This window comes from Myotis lucifugus, unplaced genomic scaffold, assembly GCF_000147115.1.
Source record: "Myotis lucifugus unplaced genomic scaffold, Myoluc2.0 scaffold_14, whole genome shotgun sequence".
Taxonomy (NCBI): domain Eukaryota; kingdom Metazoa; phylum Chordata; class Mammalia; order Chiroptera; family Vespertilionidae; genus Myotis; species Myotis lucifugus.
The window spans coordinates 13985965-14009942 of record NW_005871062.1 but is presented as its reverse complement, the minus strand read 5'-3'; the positions used below and the strand labels follow the sequence as shown (position 1 = coordinate 14009942).

At 40.1% G+C, this 23978-nt stretch overlaps 1 protein-coding gene across 1 annotated transcript in view; it reads right to left on the bottom strand.

The window, feature by feature from the left end:
* The window catches only part of PEX5L (peroxisomal biogenesis factor 5 like), a 220511-nt gene that overhangs the window by 89827 nt on the left and 106706 nt on the right, over positions 1 to 23978 (bottom strand). The window lies entirely within an intron of this gene.

The following is a 23978-nucleotide window of genomic DNA, read 5'->3' as shown; positions in this document are numbered from 1 at the left end:
CACTGTGGCTATTCCTGCCCTAATGGACCACTTTGCACTGCTGCTACTCTCACTACGTTTGTTAGGATCCAGGTATCTTCTAACACCATGGCAGCCCCCCTTATAGTGGTTTCACTTTCCAAAATTTCAATGACCTGCGGTAACTACAGACCTAAAGTATTAAGTGGAAAATTCCAGAATTAAGCAATTCATACTGCAGGCCATTCCAAGCAGCATGATGAAACCTCCTGCTGTCCTGATCCACCCCACCTGGGGGGTGAATCATCCCTCTGTCCAGCGTATCCACACTGTACAGGCTACCTGCCCATTGGTCCCTTAGTAGCTGCCTTAGTTACAGATTGATTGTTACAGGGCTTGTGTTTAAGTAACCCTTATTTTACTTAATAATTGCCCCCGAAGTGCAAAAGTTGTGATGCTGGCAATTTGGATATGCCAAAGAGAAGCTGTAAAGTGCTTCCTTTTAGGGAAAAAGTTTCCTATATAATAAAGAGGTAATATGCAAATTGACACCACACCTTCACAAGATGGCCACGCCCACATCATCACAAAGATGGCCACGCCCATGTCATCACAAGATAGCTGCCACAAGATGGCCAGCAGGGGAGGGCAGTTGGGGCAATAGGGCTGGCAGGGGAGGGCAGTGGGGGTGATCGGGCTGGCAGGGGAGGGCAGTGGGGGTGACTGGGCCAGCAGGGGAGGGAAGTTGGGCGCAATCAGGCTGGCAGGGGAGCAGTTAGGCATTGATCAGGCTGGCAGGGGAGTGGTTAGGGGCAATTAGGCAGGCAGGTGAGCAGTTGAGAGCCAGCAGTCCCGGATTGTGAGAGAGATGTCCGACTGCCGGTTTAGGCCCGATCCCTGTGGGCAGTTGGACATCCCCCTAGGGTTCCCAGATTGGAGAGGGTGCAGGCTGGGTTGAGGGACAAACCCCGCTCTCCCCCCAGTGGACGAATTTCATACACTGGGCCTCTAGTGTATGTATTGGAAACATCATAGTATATTTAGGATTTGGTAGTAACCAAGGTTTCAGGTATCCACTGGGGGCCTTGGAATATATCCCTTGTGGATAAGGGGATGGGGTGTGGAGAGCCGATATAGGGTTAAGCCTTGGACTGACCTGTTGGCAAAGTCACAAACAAGTCCCTGCTTAGAGGGCACAGTCCTCTTAGCATAATTAGGCTTGACCTTATAACACTCCCTAGATCTTATCTGGGAAGCTAATGGGCTGAGGGAAGTGCAGGAAGTGTAACTGTGGTCAAAACAAGTGAAACTCACAAGAACAGTGTAACTATGGTAACCACTACCTTGTTTACCTCTGACTATAAAATGGTTGGTGCGGCCTGAGCACTGGTGGAAGTCCTTCCTCTTGAGTTGGACTTACCTGCCTGGCCCCCCAATATTCCCAAATTATCTCTTGTCTTTTCTCTTTCATTTGTGTGTGGCTCCTCTTCCAGATCCTGAACCCTGAGCCACGCGGGACGTGGAGGGAAACATTTACAACATCTGGTGCCTGACGGGAAATCTGGAAGTGAAGGCTTCGCCTAGAGCGAGAAAATGAAGTTTCACCATAAAGGTGGGGAAGAATTCACCGTAAAGGTGGGGAGATATTTCACCGCACGCAAAGCCCACGATTAGCTGCAGAAGTTGCGATCTGTAAGTAGGGTGGGAACATTTTCTTAGCCAGGCTAATGGGGCAGGATTCGGCTTAAAAAAGTAAGAAACTTTATTATAGACTTTTGGTTTGCATGCTTAAGGAGTTAAAGTTTCAGAAGGTAATCTCATAATTTTTGCTTGATGTTATAGAACATAACCCTTGTTTTCCTGAAGAAGGTACATTAGATTTTGAATGTTTGCCAAAAAGTTAGTCAGAACTTGAAAAAAAGGTCAGCAGCAGGGAAAAAACTTGCCTCCAAAAACTGTTTTCCCTTGTGGAACACGGTATTTCATTTGCTAGAGCCTTTAAGAGAGGCCAAGGAGGATAAATCTCCTCCCCTTGTACCCTCCGCTCCTTAAGAGGAGCAGAAAGAAAAGGAAAAATGGGAGGAATGGCCTTCATGGTTCCCTCCACCTCCATGTCCTAATCCTGAAATGTTTAATTCTCCGTTAATAGAATCACCTGTGCAAAAAGGCCAAATTATAAAGAAATTGGAATATTAAAAGGTACTTTTTAAAATCAGGCTGAGAAAAAAGAGTGTCATGGTCATCTTAATGTGGTTTCTTGTCCAAATTAAAATCTTAGTTTGTATTTGGAATCTAAAATCTGTAATAAGAAATGAAACCCCACTGCTGAATCCGCCTCTGCTGCAGAGAGATTCAAAGGTGGCAGGAGAGGGCAGAGCTATAAGCTCTCCTGAAATGAGATTACTTAATGTTTTATTTAAAAATTACCAGAGAGCATCTTATGATAACCAAATTTTGGCTAAGATAACCTTGGGTGCTAGCTATTACTTTGGAAAGTGAAATAGGAAAATTTAAAATATGTCTTTTCCTATTAAGCATGACTTTGGGAAAAAATACGCCATCTGAGTCATTTGCTGAAACCTCCCCCAAAGCAGGATGTGGGGGAAGGGAAGAAGGGAGCACATGGTGATCCAATATGGACGCCCCCTTCCCAAGTATTCTAATTTAAAGTCTCCTTCTCATAATTGAAAAGTTTTACAAAATTTAAAAATGTGTCTGGGATTTCTGTGCAAGTGTAAAGAGAAAAGCTGGCTTAAAACTAATGCGCGCAACTGTCCCGTTTTTGGACATTTAGATAGAGTTTTGAGCTGAAATCTCTTTACAAATGTACAAAATAAAACCCAAGACTAATTATTTCCAGTCAATGGCAGCCCAATGCTTTGGGAGTTTGCTAAATTGAATTAAATATTCTGAAATAACAAAATGCTAAAAATAGTTCAATAAATTTGCCTCATGAAAAATCTAGAGGACAGAAATGAATATAATCTTTAAATCTTATATACACATATATATTTGATGGTCTTTCAAGTTGGATTTCAAAACTATAACCAAGGAATGACTTTGGGACATTTCACGGGCCCTGAAATGTATTCAAAAGTTTATTCTCTCTTTTTAAAGGATTTTTTAATTCAACCAAATTTAATGACTTTGACTTGAAATACATGACCTTGCAGCACTATCAGTCAACATCCAAGAAGTAACCCTGTAGGTTACTTGGTGTAAAAGAAAAAGATTTTTCTTATTTATTTATTTATTTATTTATTTATTTTCAATACATTCCATTGATTTTTTACAGAGAGGAAAGGAGAGGGATAGAGAGACAGAAACATCGATGAGAGAGAAACATCTATCAGCTGCCTCCTGCACGCCCCCCACTGGGGATGTGCCCACAACCAAGGTACATGCCCTTGACCGGAATCAAACCCGGGACCCTTGAGTCCGCAGGCCAACGCTCTATCCACTGAGCCAAACCGGTTCTGGCAGATTTTTCTTTTTTAAATTGAAATTCTCCAAGTGTAACCCAGCTGTGAGAGGACGAGGATACTGATTGGAAATTACTCTGCAAGAAAATAATAGAAAGAGGTTTTTCCTTCAAACACCTGGAGGACTGTAATTAAATGTACTAGGTTTAATATAGAAAGGTAAATAATTTGGGTTTTTGCCTTCCTGAATATAGCTAGTGTAAAGTTACTGAAAGACTAATTGAAGAAATTTAATTAATATCATTTCCAGTTTAAAATTGAATTGCCATGGCCTAGAGCAAAGACTATCTTTACATGATATTATTCTACAATGTCATTAATAATTTTTGATATTTTACAACAGCATATTGTGCATTTATCCCAAACAAACTTACAAACTAATTCTTTGAATGTTTGGCAGCAATTTAATAAGGACATGAAAGCATTTAATCCCTTCCACTGTGTGGAAGGCCCCCTGGGAAGGCACTTGAGCATTCTATATTGACCTCTCTTGCCCTTTTTGCCAAGAGGGTCCCTCTTCTTACAATCCAATTGCCCACAGCTGTTGCCTGAGCTCTCTGTTCATGCTGAGGTTGAAGCCTCATGGTGGCTGGTACCATGGATCTGTCTCTCGCCCAATGGCATGAGCTGGGCCCTCCCTGGAGAAGAAATCTGGGTTCCCCAAGATATGTGATCAATGCCGGGGCCCCGCCAGCAGGCGAGGGGATCCCAAGGCAGTTGCTGGGCATGGAGACCACAGGAGCATAGGCTACCAAGAAGACAGAACTGAACCTCACATCACCCTGCTTGGCCCCGGAGGATGGCTGGTTAGCCAGAGACGGGTAAGATTCCTCAGGGAAGGAACAACCTAAGACAGGCACAGTCGCAGAGGGGCCATCAGGAGAGAACTTGGGGGTCAACAGAGTTGGGGCACAGATCCTCACCCCCCCCAACTATGCAGGGGCTTGAACACTCGCCCCTTCTGAGGGGGTCTCCTGCCCCAATGGCTGCTTCCCGCTTCCCATGCCCAGCTCAGATTGGACCCAGACAACAGAGACTTGGCTGACAGCAACTACCCTATATCTAAATCCAGCCTAACACCAGGAATGCTCAGGGCCTTCTCAAGGATGCAAAATAATCCTTTCCATTAATATTTACAGTGTAAACTAAGATTGTTGTTAGAGTATTAAATTTGACAGTAATGAGTTTAATTGAAATAAGTAGTATTAACCAAAATTTTCATTTCATGGTAAAATTGCTTAACATGCAATGAACCTAAAGCAGTCATATTTTTGTGAAAAAAATTAAAAAATTTAAAGTTATCTAGACTACATTATAAAAATTTTCCAAAAGCCTCCTAATAATTAAATAAAAAAGGGGGGGGGGATAGTGGAAAAATACCATGTAAGAAAAAATATCCTGTAACTAATTTACATCTAGAGAAACTTTTTTCATTTGTAATGCTAACAGCAAGACACCCATGAAAAACATACATGGTGTCAAAATAAGCCAAAGGAAAATCATTTGGGTAAATATAAAAAGAATCCCAAGTAAAATTTTCTTTATTAACTTTTGGTCGAGAATATGTTTGTATATTTTCAGAAAACAACTCCAAGACCATGTGGATTCCTGCAACAGAGAGGAATTATCAGGAATGCTCCAACCATGAAGACAAGAGGAAAAACAATCCAGAGATGGAAGACGCTGATGACACTTTGCCATACTAGCAGTCAGCAGCTGTGCGTCGCTGCAGGTTGCCCAGGATCAAACCAGAGAGGGTCGGACCTGCATTGCCAGCATTTGTCCACCATCCAGAACTGAAATATCATTGCTGACATGTACACATAAGGAACTGTCAGACATTGAAACTTGGACTCAGAACTGTTGGACATTGATATGATTGACTTAAACATTTTTTGTTCTTGATGCTTAAGTTTTACTTTCATTATGGTAGCTTTTTGTTCTTGATGCTTAAGTTAAACTTTCATTATAGTAGCATAAAAGTAAAAGAAGGGTGAGATGATGGTTAAGCCTTGGACTGACCTGTTGGCAAAGTCACAAACAAGTCCCAGCTTAGAGGGCACAGTCCTCTTAGCATAATTAGGCTTGACCTTATAACACTCCCTAGATCTTATTTGGGAAGCTAATGGGCTGAGGGAAGTGCAGGAAGTGTAACTATGGTCAAAACAAGTGAAACTTACAAAAACAGTGTAACTATGGTAACCACTACCTTGTTTACCTCTGACTATAAAATGGTTGGTGCGGCCTGAGCACTGGTGGAAGTCCTTCCTCTTGAGTTGGACTTACCCGCCTGGCCCCCCAATATTCCTAAATTATCTCTTGTCTTTTCTCTTTCATTTGTGTGTGGCTCCTCTTCCAGATCCTGAACCCTGAACCACGCGGGACGTGGAGGGAAACATTTACAACAGTGGGGGACTACTATACTCATAAATCTTATTGGATGCCTAATTAGTAGCTTCCATTTTGTAGTTGTTGGAAGGTGTAGGCCTGAGGCAGTAAACATTGATGTGTGAAATTGACATGACTAAAAATGTAATATCTTCACCAGACAACAAGCCTAAACACTTCATTCTCTCTGGCCTCTGGGTGTGTTTCTGACTATTTGGGAGCACTTCTGAGGAAGTTGAACCAACCTGTGTCTCTACTTTTATTAAAAAAAAGTCAGCCCTCAATGATCAGAGTCATTGCCATTGCCCAAGCACTCCTTGCCATTATTTCCAATTATGCAGTGGGTCATTTGAGGAATAGAACTGCTCAACACCCAACTTGCTGAGTCGTGCATGCAGACTAAGCGCCCCCAGGGATCTTGCTATGGTCCTTTATTTTTGTAAAATGTTCTCTCGCCACGTCTCATCCATGAAATTGCCTTGTGTGAGCAATGATTGTGCTTATTGCTTTTGAACTATTTTCTATTACTTTGTATAGTTCTCTGTGGGCACATAATAGATACTCAAGTTTACTTGTGTGTATCCAATACAAGTACTGGATAGCTTTTGCACATTATTTAAAATACTGAAATCACATAGTGTAATATGGCCAACTTTGACAGAAGGTGATTCTGAATTAGATAAAAGACTTAATTAGATTTTAAATAAAGTTTCAAGCATCTAAATACAAATTTATTAAAATTAATAAAGTGTTGCCAAGTAAAGGTGCTTAATATTTGCTGTGAAGGAAAGATAAGACTTCTTTTTAATTAACAAGATCCATTTGTTTCCAATTTGCCATTTGTTTGTTCATTTGAGGAGGCTAAACATTGTCCCCACCTCACTCTCACCATATCCCTGAGGCTTATTTACTCTGTTTGCTTAGCAATCTTCCTGGACAGATGGTCAAAGTAACATCACTCAGTTCTCACTTATCTATTACCAGTTCTGAATTGGCGAAGTTTTACTATCAGGATTACTATTATTATTGTGGCTCTAAATTACTTGGAACCTATGTTATGTTAATATTGAGCTTTTCTATTATGCACCTGCAAGCAATTTTTGCTGCCTGGTGTTCTGGCTTAAAAAAATTGTTTTCTATTGACCTTGTTTAGTCTTTTTTTGAGGATGCTATTAATAATACATATTTGATAATTAAGAAGTAAATGTAGATGAGATGTTAAGATCATAAATCCAAAATTTCTTATTTACAGTTTGAGAGGGCTTTGAATGAAACAGGTAACAAAAAATAAAATCCTAATTAAAAGGTTATATTGTATTTTCAATTTCTTGTGCTAAATAGTTCAGATGATTTACAAAACAGGCACATTTGGGCAGATTATTTTTAAGGAAGAGGAAAATGACTAAAACACATAGCCCTAAAGATTACTTTGTGTGTTTTTTCCTTTTGAAAAAATGTCCCCTCAAATACAAATATTGCAGACTGCTCGGATCTTACTTGCACAATGATGGATGTCCCAACACTCAAGAGAAAGCAAAGTGTTATGAGAATCATTCATCACCAGCATGTTACTTGCTTACATTACGCCTAATTAATGGTGTACCAGGTGTGGGGGAGGTGAGACATGGCCTTTTTCTGGGAGGAAGTAGGAGAAGAGGCCTGGAAGTCTGGTTTCTAAGTATACACAGCAGCCATGCTGGCGTTGAACGGTTGGTGGTAAGGAAACTTGGGAGGATCAATGTACAAAAATTTGATTTTAAAAATCACTTTTGTGTTTTTCATATCTTCTATGATTGGGAAATTTTACAAAGTGAATATAATGAATAAGAATCCTTGTAGGTAAATATGTGGTCAAGAACATGAAAAAGTTTCCTTGGATTGATATGATTGACTGTGAAACTCTTTAACTTATCAGTGATTATATGTAACCCCCAACTTCTTGCCCCTACTAAGGAAAATATATAGACCAAGTCAAAAAACATGTCACAAGAAAGAATTTCACCCCCCCCCCCCAAGTTGGAGGCCTTTAAATGTTGACGGTTATTATTTCAGAGCAAAGAGATCAAATCTCTCCTTTATTTAAACAGATAGAAGGACCATATGCTAACTATACTGTCACCGAATTTGAATTGGAGACAGCAAATTTACCCAGACATCATAAGGTAGATTTACACTGTATCCGTTTTCATTCTAGAGGAGGACTATTAACTAGTGAACGGGAATCCATCCCCTTTATGAATGTTTCAGGCAAATTCTATTATTAATTTATGAACAAGAGTCGTGTCTTGGAGCCTGACTATTCAGGAGTCTTCTTTGTAGCTTTCCTCATTTTCTGGCAGATGTGTTTTTCACCAGCTTGTTCCTAAGTTATCAAATGACCCAGTTTTTATTGATGAACTTAGGAAAAGTAAATTCCAGAAACTAGGTCACAAGCTACTAGCCAAGAAGGTCTGCAGCTAATGTACCCCATCTGTCTGAGTTCCCTGAAACATCTCCAAGAGAGAAGCGTGAGGCTTTGGGAATTCCTATTCTAAAATTCTGGATTGGATGGGCATTGCTGCTTATGTTGATAGTTCTCTGGGGGTCATTGGCAATGTGTGGATTGGCTCCTCCTTAATGCCTCTAGTTCCTAGTCTAGTCTCTCTCACATCGTGGAGAGGAGTTAGGGAAAGAACAGAGACCTCGGAGCTGTGAGCTCCAGTCAGTGTGTGCCCAGGTGTGGGCAAGGTGATTACCAGCTCACAGGGCCAGTGCAGCTTCCACTGTCAGTGGAGGAAAAAGAGGGGTGGGCATGTGGCATGTTGGCACCAACACTGGGACTGGAGCCAGAAGACGGGAGTTTCAATTCCAGCTCTGCATTTTATAAGTTATTCTCTCTAAGCCTCCACTTTACCTAGGATAGGAATATTACCTATCTACTTCATAAATTTGTGAGAATGAATTAGGAGAGTATATGATAGCATTTCCACAATGCCTGGCACATGGCAGGCACTCAGTAAATGTTCATTCATTAGGAGCTCTTACTGCTGAGCTCCTGGTCTCTATGGCCTTATTGTCCTTAGGAGGTAGGTGGCAAAAGATGCAAAATTAGGTTTGTGAGATTCATCCGTGGAGTAAGTAGCAATAGTTCTTACATTCCCACCACTGTATAGTATTCCATCATCTGAGTGTACCATAATTTATCCATTCAATTGTTGATGGATATTTGAGTCTTTCCAGTTTGGGCTATTATAGAAAATACCGTCATGAATTTGAGTTTAGAAGCCACAGGAAACATAAGAGTGGTGAACACCTGAAAAATAGATGTGAAAAGAGTAGTGACTTGAATAACAGCAACAGAGGCAGAGAATAGTCACTGTATGGATAAGAGGCCGTACCCATTCACAAGTTAAGGGGAAGTCCGAGTCTCTGCAGGTGAAAAGCAAAGGCCAGGGTTGGGATGACCTAAATCAAAGGGACTGAAAAGGTATGGAAATGAAGGATCAGAAGCAAGACGGATGCTGAAACTAGCCACCGGTAGGGAAGGAGACACTGGTTTCTAATGAGCTGGGATCAGTATCTGTTATGGGACTGAGGATGTCTCCCCAAATTCATATGTTGAAGGCCTATCCCCCAGTACCTCATATGTGATTGTATTTGGAAGTAGGGTTGTTATTAAAGAGGCAATTAAGTTAAAATGAGGTCGTTAGGATGGGCCCTAATCCAATGTGACTGGTCTTATAAGAAGAAAATATTAGGACGTAGAAGAAAAACCATGTGCAGATACAAGGAGAAGACAGCGATCTACAAGCCAAGGGGAGAGGTTTCAGAAGAAGCCAACACCTGACCTCAAATTTTTAGCCTCCAGAATGGTGAGAAAATACATTTTGTCATTTCAGTCACCCAGTCTGGGGTACTCTGTTATGGAAGCCCTAGTAAACCAATAAAGTATGTAAGCAACTACCTATGAAAGATTACAAAGTGGCTTCCTTTTTACCTTAGTAAATTGCTCAGAAAGCAGTTTAAGTCCAAAGACAATTCAATAATAGGGTTATTTTAAGACTTCTTAGCTAATTCCTTTTATTTGTAATCTGATAAAAAGGATGTTGTAAGTATTGAAAAATAGAAATTCTGAACCCAGGAGGCCACAATTGGATTCTATGGTAGTGTTTGGTCAGGGACCATGACCAAATTGTCAGAGAGAGTTGCCCAAAAGAAATTCAAATGAAGATTGTGTCTGCAGTGGTCAGACAGTGCCAACACAGTTGAACCTTCCCAAACTGAATTGACGTTTTAGCCACATGACCTCAAATTAGAGTCTGGAACTTCTTAAAGGGAATTTTCTTGTGAAAAAACAAATTTCTTTGGTTTTGAAATCTGAATGCTCCAAGGAAGTTATTTATGCCCAACTAAAAGTTTATTAAATTACTTACATTTTACAGACTTCAATTAGTTAAAATACATAATTGATATGTACATAAAAATAGAATAGAAAAATGGAACAATTGGAAAGTAATCATGTAACACAGGTAGCTTTATTTTTCAAAACTTCTTGCTAACACTCTGCAACCTTTGGGAGGCACTGCTTAAAGCTTGGCTCTGGCTGTCAGATATCACCTGGACTGTTCTGTGTGAAGATGTCACCCCAGGATGATGTCAATAGGGGACTTTAAATGAATCAGGATCCTGGAGTGCCTGAATGTTTTAAATAGAGCCAGGTTCCATTGTTCTAATCATCACAAATCTGGGACTCACATTTCTATTGTTATACAGACGATGTACCAGTTCATTTTACTTTTCTGTCTGACTTTCTGGCTATAATCACAGTCCTAAATAATTCCAAATCTGTAGGACACTATTCTAAATTTCAACAGATGTATGAAATTTGCTCTTGAAACTACCATTTAAGTGCTTATTTTAAAAAACAAACAAACACCTCTCAATTCTCTCCCCCACAGTATGTGTTGACACCCATGAACATGAGAAGCTGGGCTCAGTGGACCACCAGGTAGGCCATGCCAGCTGGTCAGGATTCTAGTGGTTTTGAAGCCAGTGTCTGAATCATGTTAAGACTCACACCCAAATCTCAATATTACATATTTTTTTTTGGAGGCTCTCATTTAACTGACAAACCAGAAGGGGAAGGAAATAGTTGTCAAGTTTTGCCTTTCTTGGGAATTAGTCCAGGTGCATATCTATCAACTCCAAGTTGCTAAGATGAGAGAGAGAGAGAGAGAGAGAGAGAGAGAGAGAGAGAGAGAATGAGAATGAACCTGGCTTTATATACATGTAGTCACTGGGGTTAGTTAGGTGAGAACAGGACAGGAAGTTGGAAACCTAAGGTTTGAGAGCCAGAAACAACACTTTTCAATCTTCTGTGACATTAGACAGATAACTTAGTTTTCTCGAAGCAGAAGAGTGAGAATGGTACTAACAACTGCTTTACTGACTTTACAGGGTTTTTGTACTGATAACATTGATACTATGTATAAAAGTGGGCATTCAATATGCTCTAATAATTCTATAAATCAACAAAATCCTATTAGCTGAGTACATTATTTTCTATATGTATGTGGGAGTCGATAGTATCTGAAAGGACTACTTATTATTTTGGAAGAGTAATTTGATAATGCTACACTATAATGAAATGAAAAGGTTAATGGACTTCTCCTAACAATAGAAATCAAGGCAAGTCTGGATCTGGCCTATTCGAGTAGCAGTTACAAAACCCCAAGGTACCATAAACTTGCTAATGAATTCACAGACCATTTTATGTGCCCAAGGATTGACAATATAGAGCCGTATTAGAAAACATATTCAACCAAAGTTATAGAATCACAATAAAAAATGACCTTCAACTTTCAAAATCTTAAGAAAGGATTCAATATAGAGGACCTTAAGATTGTTGAAACATTTCCAGCAGTTCCAAAAGAATATATTTCTACTAATTAGTTCACTGGTTTGTCTGATGAATTATAAATAGGCACCCATTCATATGGTGTTCCCAATTCTGAAGGACTAGGACAGTTTGGTGGACTGTCATGGACTCCATGGAGGTACGGGGTCATTTCTATACGTGGCTTCAGGCAGATTGTCTGCGTCTCCTGTAATGGAAATGACCCTGTTGTGGTAATCTGGTTATTACTTAATAAGAAAGGAGTAAAGAGAAGACTAAGTAATATAGGCATGCCATTTATACAGCTTTGCTAGAAAGCTGTAATTTAACACTCTCCAAGTCTGTTCCTCGCTGATCGATGGGTGAAAAGACTGGATAAAGGCAGTTTACTAGTAGATGCATGCCCAGTAAGTTCTGGATCGCGTGGGAAGATGCTTACCTGTCAGTCACACCTGGGAGTTAGACAGTGGCCAGAATAGATGTGGCCACCGCAAAGGTGCAAAAACCTGAATATTTGAACTCCTGGAAAAAGGACTCTCTCCCGCTCCCCGCCCCCTCCCCCCCCACCATGCTGGGCTTCTGGCTCTCCTGTTGTAGGGCTTATGCTCCCCTACATTTGTCCACGTGGCCCATGACCACATGGATTCCACACAATGGACTAAAGGACTTTATTTAGCCTGATGCTGCACTGGGCCCGGCTGTAACATGGAACAGGAGCTCTGGATGCTGGCTTTGCTTTTGGCTCTGCTGGACCCCCAGCTGCACTTTTTTCAGAACTGGGTTAAGGGACATGGGACTTTACAACCCGAGAAATGTAATTTCACGCCAATAAAACCATTCATCCCCCTGTACAAGTCTTAGAAAATTCATTTTGTAAAGATATCATAAGAACCCCATTCCCATGAGCAATGGAGAAGTTTGATTCTCCAGTAACAGAAATATGTCCATATTCTGTGTACCAATTCACTATAAATAGGCAGAAGAGACATTTTATAATATCAATTTTAAGTTACCTATGAAGTTTTTCTGTCCCCTAAAAATATATTCTCTACTAACCCCTACATTTTCTTCCTAACTCTCAGATATACATCAAAAGAGATTTTTGAAAGAGATTTGGCCTGAACTCATTTTAACTTGCTAAATAATGCATTATGGTCTCTTAGGTTCAAAGATAAAAGCAACTACATGATACTAATATTTCATTAGACAGATTGAAGTTGATTGTAGTTCTCGATAGATGTTATGTGTTTGGGAAAAAATTAATTTCTTTTACTTTAAGATCCTAATTGTTCAACATATGCCAGATTTTATTACACTTTGAAAAGGTTCCTAGAAATATAAGAGGTCTTAGGTTCTGTACTTAAGCTATTCTTGTAAACACTTAATTGAAGAATGCTCAAAATGGTTTAATCCTATCAAAATTCACTTTTCTGCAAATATATAATTACACCCCTCCCCCCACATTAGCAACACCACACTATTCCCTTCTAGCCACTTACAATTTGTTCAGAGACAGTACAACAAGTATCTAATTGACCAGTATCCTCAGTTAGTTTTTCCACTCAAATGCCTCTGAGTGTTCTGGTTAAATGAATCCTAGTGGTATTTCACAAAGACTTCTTTTTAATTTCTTTACATTTAAATGCAGCTTTTCCCTAAATATTATCATAAAGGTCATAGAAGATCAGTTATAAAGGCTTACTTCCTGTGTTTTGCTTAGTTTATCACAGATCACAGTAACTTTTAATTATAACACATATACATCTTTTGCAATATGAATCCAATCTATATCTATATCTATATCTATATCTATATCTATATCTATATCTATACTTATATCTATACCTATATCTATCTATATAATATCTACCTCTATCTCTATCTATCTCTACCTCTATTTCTATCTCTATCTCTCTATCTACATATATCATGGCTAATTTATATAACATATAATCTACAATACATGTTTGTAAAGATTTCATTGCAAAGTATTTTGAGAGTCTTTATATTTCAGTAAGAAAAACAACATACTTTGTGGAACTTTCTATATTAAAGTCATCAAGATTTAAAAATTCCAAAAGTATTCTTTCCTGCCTGACCTTTCCAACAACTTAAAAAATAATTCTTCCAGCAGGCTTACAGTTACTCTGACCATTTCTTAGAAATGTGAAAATAAAATTGTTTGCATATTTTATTCATTAAAAAATGTTTAATTTCTTAGGGAATATTTAATTGGAAATAGAAATATATTTCTTGAATTTGGGTATTTTAATATCATAAAGGTTTAAGTTACAACAATAAAACTAACTATGTCACAGAAAACAAGAATAGTTTTTCAAGAATTTAACCTGGATTCTTCTATTACAGTACTTACTGTCTATTTAGGTCTCTTTTAGTTAATACTATGGAATTTTACTCACTTATTTGTTGCCATTTTAAATTCTGTGGAGATTTATAGTTTTATTTTAAAATAAATGAGTTAGTAAAAATAAATAAATTAAAATCCTATATAATAAAAGCCTAATGTGCTAAGTGTCTGGTCATCTGGTCGTCCGTTCAACCAATCAAAGCATAATATACTAATGATATGCTAAGGCCACTCAACCACTCGCTATGACATGCACTGACCACCAGGGGGCAAGCAGTCGACTGGTCGACCAGTTGCTATGATGTGCACTGACCACCAGGGGACAGATGCTCTGACTGGTAGGTTAGCTTGCTGCTGGGGTTTGGCTGATTGGGACTGAGCGAGACAGGCCCGACACGCCTTGAGCCTTCCCACAGTCCCTCCCTGGCTGGCCAACCTCCCACATCCCTCCCCGGCCCCGATGGTGCATCGGTGAGGTCCCTCAGCCTGGCCTGCACCCTCTCACAATCTGGCACCCCTCAGGGGATGTCAGAAAGCTGGTTTTGGCCCGATCCCACAGGCCAGGCCGAGAGACCCCACTGGTGCATGAATTCATGCACTGGGCCTCTAGTAAATTAATAAAATCAAATTTATTTTAAAATAAATAAATATGGGGGGGAGGTTGGGGGTTAATGGGGGGATGAGGACACATTTGTAATACCCTAACCAATAAAGAAATTAAAGATTAAAAAAAAAATAAATAAATAAATCTTACAGGGGATCCAAGATGGTGGCAGAGTAGGTTACACTCACCTCCTCCCAGGACCAAACTGGAATGACAACTAAATTATAGAGCAATCAACCTGAATAACCTACTGAAGACTAGCTGAAGAGAAGTCTTATAATAAAGGATTTAAGCAGAAATCACATTGAGACTGGCAGGAAGGGCAGAGATGTGCAAAGGGCTGGCCCTGCCCCACAGGTGGCTGATGAGATTCTGGAGAGAGATCTCAGCTGCAAAGTTCCCCTGAGAAGCATGGGGTCTCATTCCCAAGCTGGGCTCCCGAGCACCAGAGCCGGGAGGAGGTGCCCAGATAGCGTCAGGCTGTGAAAACGAGCAGGGATCCTGTCTGCCAGGGAGAGAAGAGAGCCTGATGAAGACACAGGCACCTTCTTAAAGGGCCAATGAACAAAATCTCATTCACAGCCATTCACCCTGGGTTCCTGCTGAGGGAGGGCAGAGCAGACTAGAGTCCTGTGAGGAAAGGTGGGTGTTTGTGGCTCTGGGGAGAGAGCTGAGAAAACAGCCACTGGGACCCTATACTGAGTCACTCTCACACACCACAGACATCTTTAACCAGACTCATCAAGAAAAAAAGAGAGAAGACTCTAAGTAAAATCAGAAATGAAAGCGGAGATTGATGCTTAACCACTGAGCCACACCGGCCCGAGTTGGGAGTGGGTAGAGGTTGGGGGGGGGGAAGGGGGAGAAAATGGGAGATATCTGTAATACTATCAACAATAAAAATATATTTAAAAAAGAAATGAAAGTGGAGAAGTAACAACTGAAACCAAAGAAACACAAAGGATTGTTAAGAAAATATTACAAAAAAATATATGGCAACACATTGGACAATCTGGACAAAAGGCTAAGTTCCTAAAAACATACAATCTTTCAAAACTGAATCAGGAAGAATCAGAGTATTTGAATAGACAGATTATAACTAGTGAAATTGAAGCAGTAATAAAGAAACTCCCAACGAAAGCTCTGAATGGGATGGCTTCACAGGCGAATTTTACCAAACATTCAGAGAAGAACACACACCTATCCTTCTCAAACTATTCCAAAATATTCAAGAGGCAGGAAGACTCCCCAGCTCATTTTACAAGGCCAGTGTTATCCTAATCCCCAAACCAGATAAAAACACCACAAAGAAAGGAAATTATATGCCAATATCCCTGATAAACGTAGATGCTAAAATCCTCAACAAAATATTAGCAAACAGGATCCAGCAATACATTTAAAAGATCATACACCATGACCAAGTGGGGTTTATTCTGGGGATGCAAGGTTGTTATTTTTTCCGACATGTCTCCTTGGGCAAGGGAAACAAAAGACAAAATACACAAAGGGGACTACATCAAACTAAAAAGTTTGTGCACAGCAAAGGAAACCGTCAACAAAATGAAAAGACAACTTAATGAATGGGAGAACATATTTGCCAATGATACATCTGATAAGGGGTTAATATCCAAAATTTATAAAGAACTTATACAACTCAACACAAAAAACAAACAATCCAATTAAAAATGGGCAAAGGACTGGAATAGACAGTTCTCTAAAGAGGATACACAGATGGCCAATAGACATATGAAAAGATGCTCAAGTTCACTAATCATCAGAGAAATACAAATTAAAACCACGATGAGATATCACCTCACACCTGTCAGAATGGCTATCATCAATAAATCAACCAACAACAAGTGTTTGCGAGGATGTGGAGAAAAGGGAACCCTTGTGCACTGTTGGTGGGAATACAAACTGGTGCAGCCACTTTGGAAAGCAGTATGGAGTTACCTCAAAAAATTAAAAATTGAACTGCCTAATGACCCAGTGATCCCACTTTTGGGAATATATTTGAAGAAACCTGAAACACTGATTTGAAAGAATGTGTGCATCCCTAATGTTCATTGCAGCATTATTAGGCCAAGATTTGGAAGCAGTCCAAGTGCTCAGCAGTGGATAAAAAAGTGGGGTACATTTACACAATGGGATCGGACTCAGCTGTAAAAAAGAAGGAAATCTTACCTTTTGTGACAGTATGGATGGACCTGGAGAGTATTATGCTAAGTGAAATAAGGCCGTCAGAGAAAGACAAGTACCATATGATTTCACTTATATGTGGAATCTAGTGAACAAAAAAAACCAACAAAAATAGAAACAGAGTCATAGAGAACAGATTGACAGCTATCTGAGGGGAAGGGGGTTATGCGACTGGGTTAAAAACGTGAAGAGATTAAGAAAAACAACAACAACTGTTGTCTGTGATAGACACAGATAACAGTATGGTGATTACCAGAGGGAAACTGGGGTGAGGGAGGCAGGAGAGGGTACATGGGGCACAAATGGTGACAGAAGGACACTTGACTTATGGTGGTGAGCACACAGTACAATATACAGATGATGTGTTATAGAATTGTACACCTTAAACCAGTGGTCGGCAAACTGCGGCTTGCGAGCCATACACGGCTCTTTGGCCCCTTGAGTGTGGCCATGAAGTTTCAATCGCACTGTACGCGTGTGCCTGCACGTGGTATTTTGTGGAAGAGCCACACTCAAGGGGCCGCAGTTTGCCGACCACTGCCTTAAACCTTTATAATTATAATAACCACTGTAACCCTGATAAATTCATAAAATAAGAGAAATCTGCCGAAACCGGTTTGGCTCAGTGGATAGAGCGTCGGCCTGCGGACTGAAAGGTCCCAGGTTCGATTCCGGTCAAGGGCATGTACCTGGGTTGCGGGCACATCTCCAGTGGGAGATGTGCAGGAGGCAGCTGGTCGATGTTTCTCTCTCATCGATGTTTCTAACTCTCTATCTCTCTCCCTTCCTCTCTGTAAAAAATCAATAAAATAAAAAAAAAATAAAAAAAAAATAAAATGGCTCTGCTTATGTCAACTTTTTTAAAAAAAAAAAGAGAGAGAAATCTAGTGAATTCTACCCTAAGAGAGGCTATTGGCTAATATAATGAATAATGTCCTAAAATATTTTTCAGGGAGGCATGATATGAATGTATTCTACTAGGCTGTTTCTTACTGTGACTTTCCACATTGGCAAATAGCATCACAATGGAGCATCGTCTAACATCATCATGCCAACTGAACATGAGCTCAAAGGACTCACAGAATGAAGGCATTTACTTCAGGTCTCGGTCTCTGCACAGGTGGCACTCACCCTCTCTGATGCTGGCAACTCACATTTGAACTAAATTCCAAATGTATTCTGTTCAATTATCTGCTTGGAGTCCATGTAAAATTCTTAATCGCTATCCCCTCAATCTTTATGACTATTCTTCCAGTACTCTGAAACCCACCAGGTATCATCATGACCACAATGACGATGAAGGGGGACATATGGGACCCAAGAATCTGAGAGAGATGACTCAGCCAGCATCCTCCCTTGGTGTGCACGGGAAGGGATGGTTACTGTGCCATCTGGAGCATGACAATGAGAACACAGTCCCTGGCTCTTCCTGATATAGCTCGCAGTCCATCTGGGCCTCCAGACATCCATTCACATTCACATTCATGCACATCCCCTACTACTCCAACTCCTACACCTTTTTGGCAGGAAATATCCACACAGCTGGATTGGATTCGTAGAATGTTTTTATTTTGGCCTCATTAAACTGTAGCTTCCCTCAAGCAATGTGTATATACATATTTTTTTATCATGTAGCCCAGAAATCATGTAACAGGAAGAAGGCATCTCAGAGAAGTTCTTCAGGAAAAGGCTTAGGAATAGAGACCAAGAAGAGCGTGTTGCTGCTGCTTGTTTTATGGAGCATTCACACAATTCTTCCTCCTCTACCTCCTACAATATACAAGTATTTATTGTATATTCTAAAATAAAAGGCCTCTCTGGAGCTAGCAAGGCAGATTTGTAAGTGCTGGGATTATGATTTATTGCCTGTCAGATTATGGGTTAGAGACCAGTGAGACATCCAGACAAAAAATATTGCCAGGAACCATATCAGGCTGGGGAGATGTTGGTAAACAAGACAGACATATGTGATCCTTACAATTTGGAAGGGGTGAGCGGTATTACACGAATACATTCAAGTGTGATTTAAGTGTCATCAAGGGGAAGCAGAGGGTACTATGGGAAGAAGCAACAGTGGGGTTTAAGACAAATATCTCTTCCTTTATTTAGGTGTGCCAGGAAAAATCTCTCCCTCTCTTGATTGTCCAGATCTGTCTTTAGAATTTGAGAGCTTCCTGCTTTGGTTTCTCATATCATACCTTAGTTTGAAGGACAAACTATTCACTGAAACTATTAGAAGCTGGTGATCAGCATGCTCTTCAACTAATTTAAAAATCTTCCAAATTCATGTAGGAAGATCAACCTTGCCCTTAATGAAAAATAATTCCACATTCATTTCATAGGAAATGAATTAGGAAATTTACGATATTGGTTATTTGCTTTAAATTCTCTGTGAGTTAGTCTGTTCAAAGACTGTAAGTGAATTCTTGGTTATTCCAACAAAGGGGAGATTGGCATAAATATTTATCCAGTGATATTGGGCTCAAGCTCCCCAGTAGGGACACCACCCCTGGTAGCAGTGCAGCGGAGTGCAGTGGTTCTCAAAATGCAGCACCCACATCACCTGGAAGCTTGTTCGAAATATGAATTCTTAGACCCGACTCTCAACCCACTGAATTAAAAATTCTAGGGGTGAGGCCATCAAGCTGCACTTTAACAAGCCCTCTAGATGATTCGGATGCTAAAGTTCGAAAAACACTGGCATAGTGATTAAGACATGAGTTTGGAATCAGCCAGATCTGGTTTATTCAACTCCTGGCTCTACTACTTAATAGACGTGTGACTATAGATAATCTCTTTAATCCTCAGTTTCTCATATTGTACAATGGGCACAATAATAAAGTTTGCTCTAAAGATTAAAAGAAGCAATGCTTGTTAAGTCAAGTAAGCACAGTAAGTATTTAAAAGTGTTGGCTGTTAACTTTAATGGAGCTTTAGCTGTTTTCATCTATGTGACTGGATTAATGGGGTTATTAACCTTGCTTACTTGCAGGACAAATGAGGCTACATTTCTTTCTAATCAGGTGACATCATGTTCAAGTGAGCAGTGAATATCAACATTATCAGCAGAAGCTATCAATATATTCAAAAGACATAGAAAAGTCCCCAAACTAAGATATAGAATCAAGAGATACCCTTTCGCTACCACACTGGGAGCACTGGGTACAGAAGCCTCTCTAGACCAGAAGGTTTTCACAGGCTTCAATTTTTTTCTGGGGTAGGTCTGACCAGGCCATCGCAGGGTGACCTCTGACTTGGGCGCTGAGATAAAGTCTCCTAGTTGCTTTGCCAGTCCAGCCGACTCCTGTCCCTTTGAACCTTTCTCTGAACCTCTCCTAAGGCACTGATCATTTCTGCCATGTATTACAGTTCTTCATGAGTATGCCATTATTGTACATTCAGATGTTACTTTCTTAAGACAGGGCCCAAAGCTGAGTCATCTTCATACCCCCCTCAGCTCCCACTATCATGCCTAGCTTCTGGGATGGAATCAGTATCATTGGAATGAACAAATGAGTGAATTAATGTCTTTATACACAGATAAGCACTCACGGTAAGAAAAGAGACAAGCAAGCCGGCTTATCTTCCTCCAAAGTGATATTTGATTCTTATTATCACCTAGGAAAGAAATGGACGCGAGTGGATTTTGCCTACCAAACCCAATTGGCAACTACATGTCCTGTTCTCATTAAAAACGGTGTGACTTCAGGCCTGTGACTTCATCTCTCAGGACCATGAAATGATCCCGCCTACAAAGAGGATGGTGTTTCCCTGCCATCTCATACATTAAATATATTAAGAGGATCGATACTAAATTAGAATAATTTTTTGTATTTTAGGATAAATTGCAGTACACTGTACATAGGAGGTGCTCGATCGATATTTGTTGAACAAATGAATGAAAGCAAAGGGCTGTCAAGCACTAAATTTGGCAGAGCAAGAAGAAAGCAATCAAGCAAATATAAGAAGATGACCTTTTATCTTTTATCACTTTCGTTTTAGAAGCCAGACATCTTGGCTCTTTGTTACGCAAGTTGGAAGGCTTTGTGCAGAATCCGAGAGGCGGGGAATGGGAAATCCAGCAGAGAAAAGAGTTCACATTAGAAATTCCTCTTCCCCAGGGAGGAGGCTCAAAGGCCAGAGTAAGAGCCTTGCTTAAAAGTTTTCTTTGGCAGCAATGTGTTTTCAATAATAATCCTGGTTACCTTTCGAACTCTGTCTAATGTTATGTTTCTGTTTTAAAATTGAATTTTTTGAATAGGTGTTACATGGCTCAAAAATCCTATATAATAAAAGTCTAATATGCAAAGCGACCAAACAGTGGAACGACTGGTGGCTATGATGTTCACCGACCACCAGGGGGCAGACACTCAATGCAGGAGCTATCCCCTGGTGGTCAGTGCTCTCCCACAGGGCGAGCGCTGCTCAGCCAGAAGCCGGGTTCATGGCTGGTGAGCCCAGTGGCGGTGGCAGGAGCCTCTCCCGCCTCCAAGCCCAGGATGTCCTACTGCTGGCTTAGGCCCACTCTCAGGGAGCAGGCCTACGCCATCAGTTGGACATTCCCCAAGGGCTCCTGGACTGTGAGAGGGTGCAGGCCGGTCTGAGGGACTCCCCCTCTCCCTGAGTGCACGAATTTTGTGCAATTGTCCTCTAGTAAAAAAATAAAAGGATACCCAGTGGAAAGTCTTTCTCACTCTTATTCCTGATCTCTCTAATTCACTCATTGTAGTGCCCATTTATAAATAAGCACTGTGATTAGTTTCTTATGTATCCTCCAGAGTTTTGTTACTTATATACATACATTTATTTTTATTGTTGGAAGTATTACATATGTCCCCTTTTTTCCATTGAGCCCCTCCACCCTTCTATCCCCCAGGCCTTCACCACACTATTGCATTTATGCAAGCAAATGCAGATACTGTACATATTTTTTATTTTTCCACCCTTTTAATGACAAGAGATCACATTCTATACCAATTATTCTGTACTTTGCTTTTACCATTTAATGCATCTTAAAGGTGTTTTTTTATATCAGTACATTGAGAATTTCTTCATTTTTATTATTTTGCATAATATTCAGTTGTAAGGGCACACCTTAACGTACTTCTCTAGTGTCTTATTAATGATTCTTTAGATTATTTCCTATTTTTACTATTATAATCATTGCTATAATAAATAACCTTGAACATTGTGTTACATATTTTCAAGGAGCAAAATTAACTCATTATCTTAAATTTAGGGAAATTTTCTTGATTTTAGGGGAAGATACAAATGAAAAACTACACCAATATTCTATATGAATGTTAATGTTTCAACTACTTGATTTTTATTATTCTATATAATATTCTGGCCAAATCTTTTCTTACATAATAATAAAATTATAGCACATAATATAAGCACAGATAAAGTTATTAAAGAAAATGTCAGCATCATAAGATTTCTGATAGATTATATTGAAAATTGTTCTAATAGAAACAGAGAGCAGAATGGTGGTTGCCAACACCTGAGGAGGGAGAAATGGTGAGGTGCTAATCAACAGGAATAAGGTTATTGTTATGCAAGTTGAATAAATTCCAGGGCTCTGCTTTACAACATGGTGCCTATAGTTAATAATCTTGCATGGCACATTTAAAAATTGGTTCAGCCCTAGCCAGTTTGGCTCAGTGGATAGAGGATTGGCCTGTGGACTGAAGGGTCCCGGGTTTGATTCCTATCAAGGACATATGCCCGGGTTGTGGGCTCGATCCCCATGGGGGACATGCAGGAGGCAGCCAATCAATGATTCTCTCTCATCATTGATGTTTCTATCTCTCTCTCCCTTTCCCTTCCTCTCCAAAATTAGATCTCATATTGAGTGTTATTACTATAATAAAAATATAAATAAAAGATTATTTTCTCTTTGTGACTTCTACTATGTGCCATTTACTCCACATATGGCTTTACTCTTGATTTCAAACCAATCCCCACCCTCCAAATGTTCCTCCAGCCTCCAACATTCCTGTTTCACTCAGTTGCTCAGGTCCAAAACCCAGCAATCATCCTGAGTTCTCTCTTTTTCTCACCTCCAACATTCAATCCATTAACAAGTTTGGCCAACTCTACCTTCAGAATCTGACCACTGCTGTCATCCTGCCCTCACCTTTCATTTGACTACTGAGCTAGCATCCTCACTGACCCGATTCTACCTGCCATAGTATTCCCCTTAACAATCAGGGTGCTCTTTGGAACAGACAGATCAGGTGATGCCACAGTCCTCTGTCTTAATCAACCATGAACCATTGGCCTCCACTTACCTTTCCAACCTTGAATTAGAGCCTCTCTTGCCCACTCACTGCGCTCAGTCACACTTGCTGGTCTTGGAACAGAACTAGATTCACTCCCATCCCAGGGCCTTGCAGTTACCGTCCCTTTGCCTTCCACCAGACCCTTGTGGCTCCTTGTTCAGGTCTCAACTCAAGTGTCACTTCCTCAGAGTGGCCCTCTGATCACATTATCAAAAACAGTGCCTCCTTCACTCTATCCCTTTATCTTGTGCTTATTCTCTTCCTAGGATCACTAATGATGGGCATTTTTCTAAGTGGTTGTTGCTGTCTCTCCTGCTGGATGGAGATTGTTCAGCAGAGCCGGTGTGTTCTCATTTGCTGCTGCACCTACAGAACTTAGAATAGTGCCTGGCATATGGTGGGTGTTCAGTAAATATTCGTGGAATAAATAGATGGACTATAAAATAAAATTTTGTTTAACTGTGCACACTTTTTAGATAGTTTTAGAAACGGGATAATATTGAAAATGAGGCTTCAACTCATAGAAATGCTTTCATCCAAAACAGCTTTGATAATATTTGTGTAATGTTGCATTTTAGTATGTGCCATAAGAAAGCTGTGATGTGGAAATTATCAGATCTGGTTTTAGTTTTATATATATAGCTTGAGGAATTTTGGGCAAATTGCTTACACTATCTGTAGTTCAGTTTTCTCATTTGTAAAATGGGAGTTTGAATGATATGAACTTAAGTTACATTTCATTATCAATTAGTTAAATAAGTACGTATTAAACATGTACTATATCCCAGGGACTGTGCTAGGCATTTGGGATCCTTGGTGA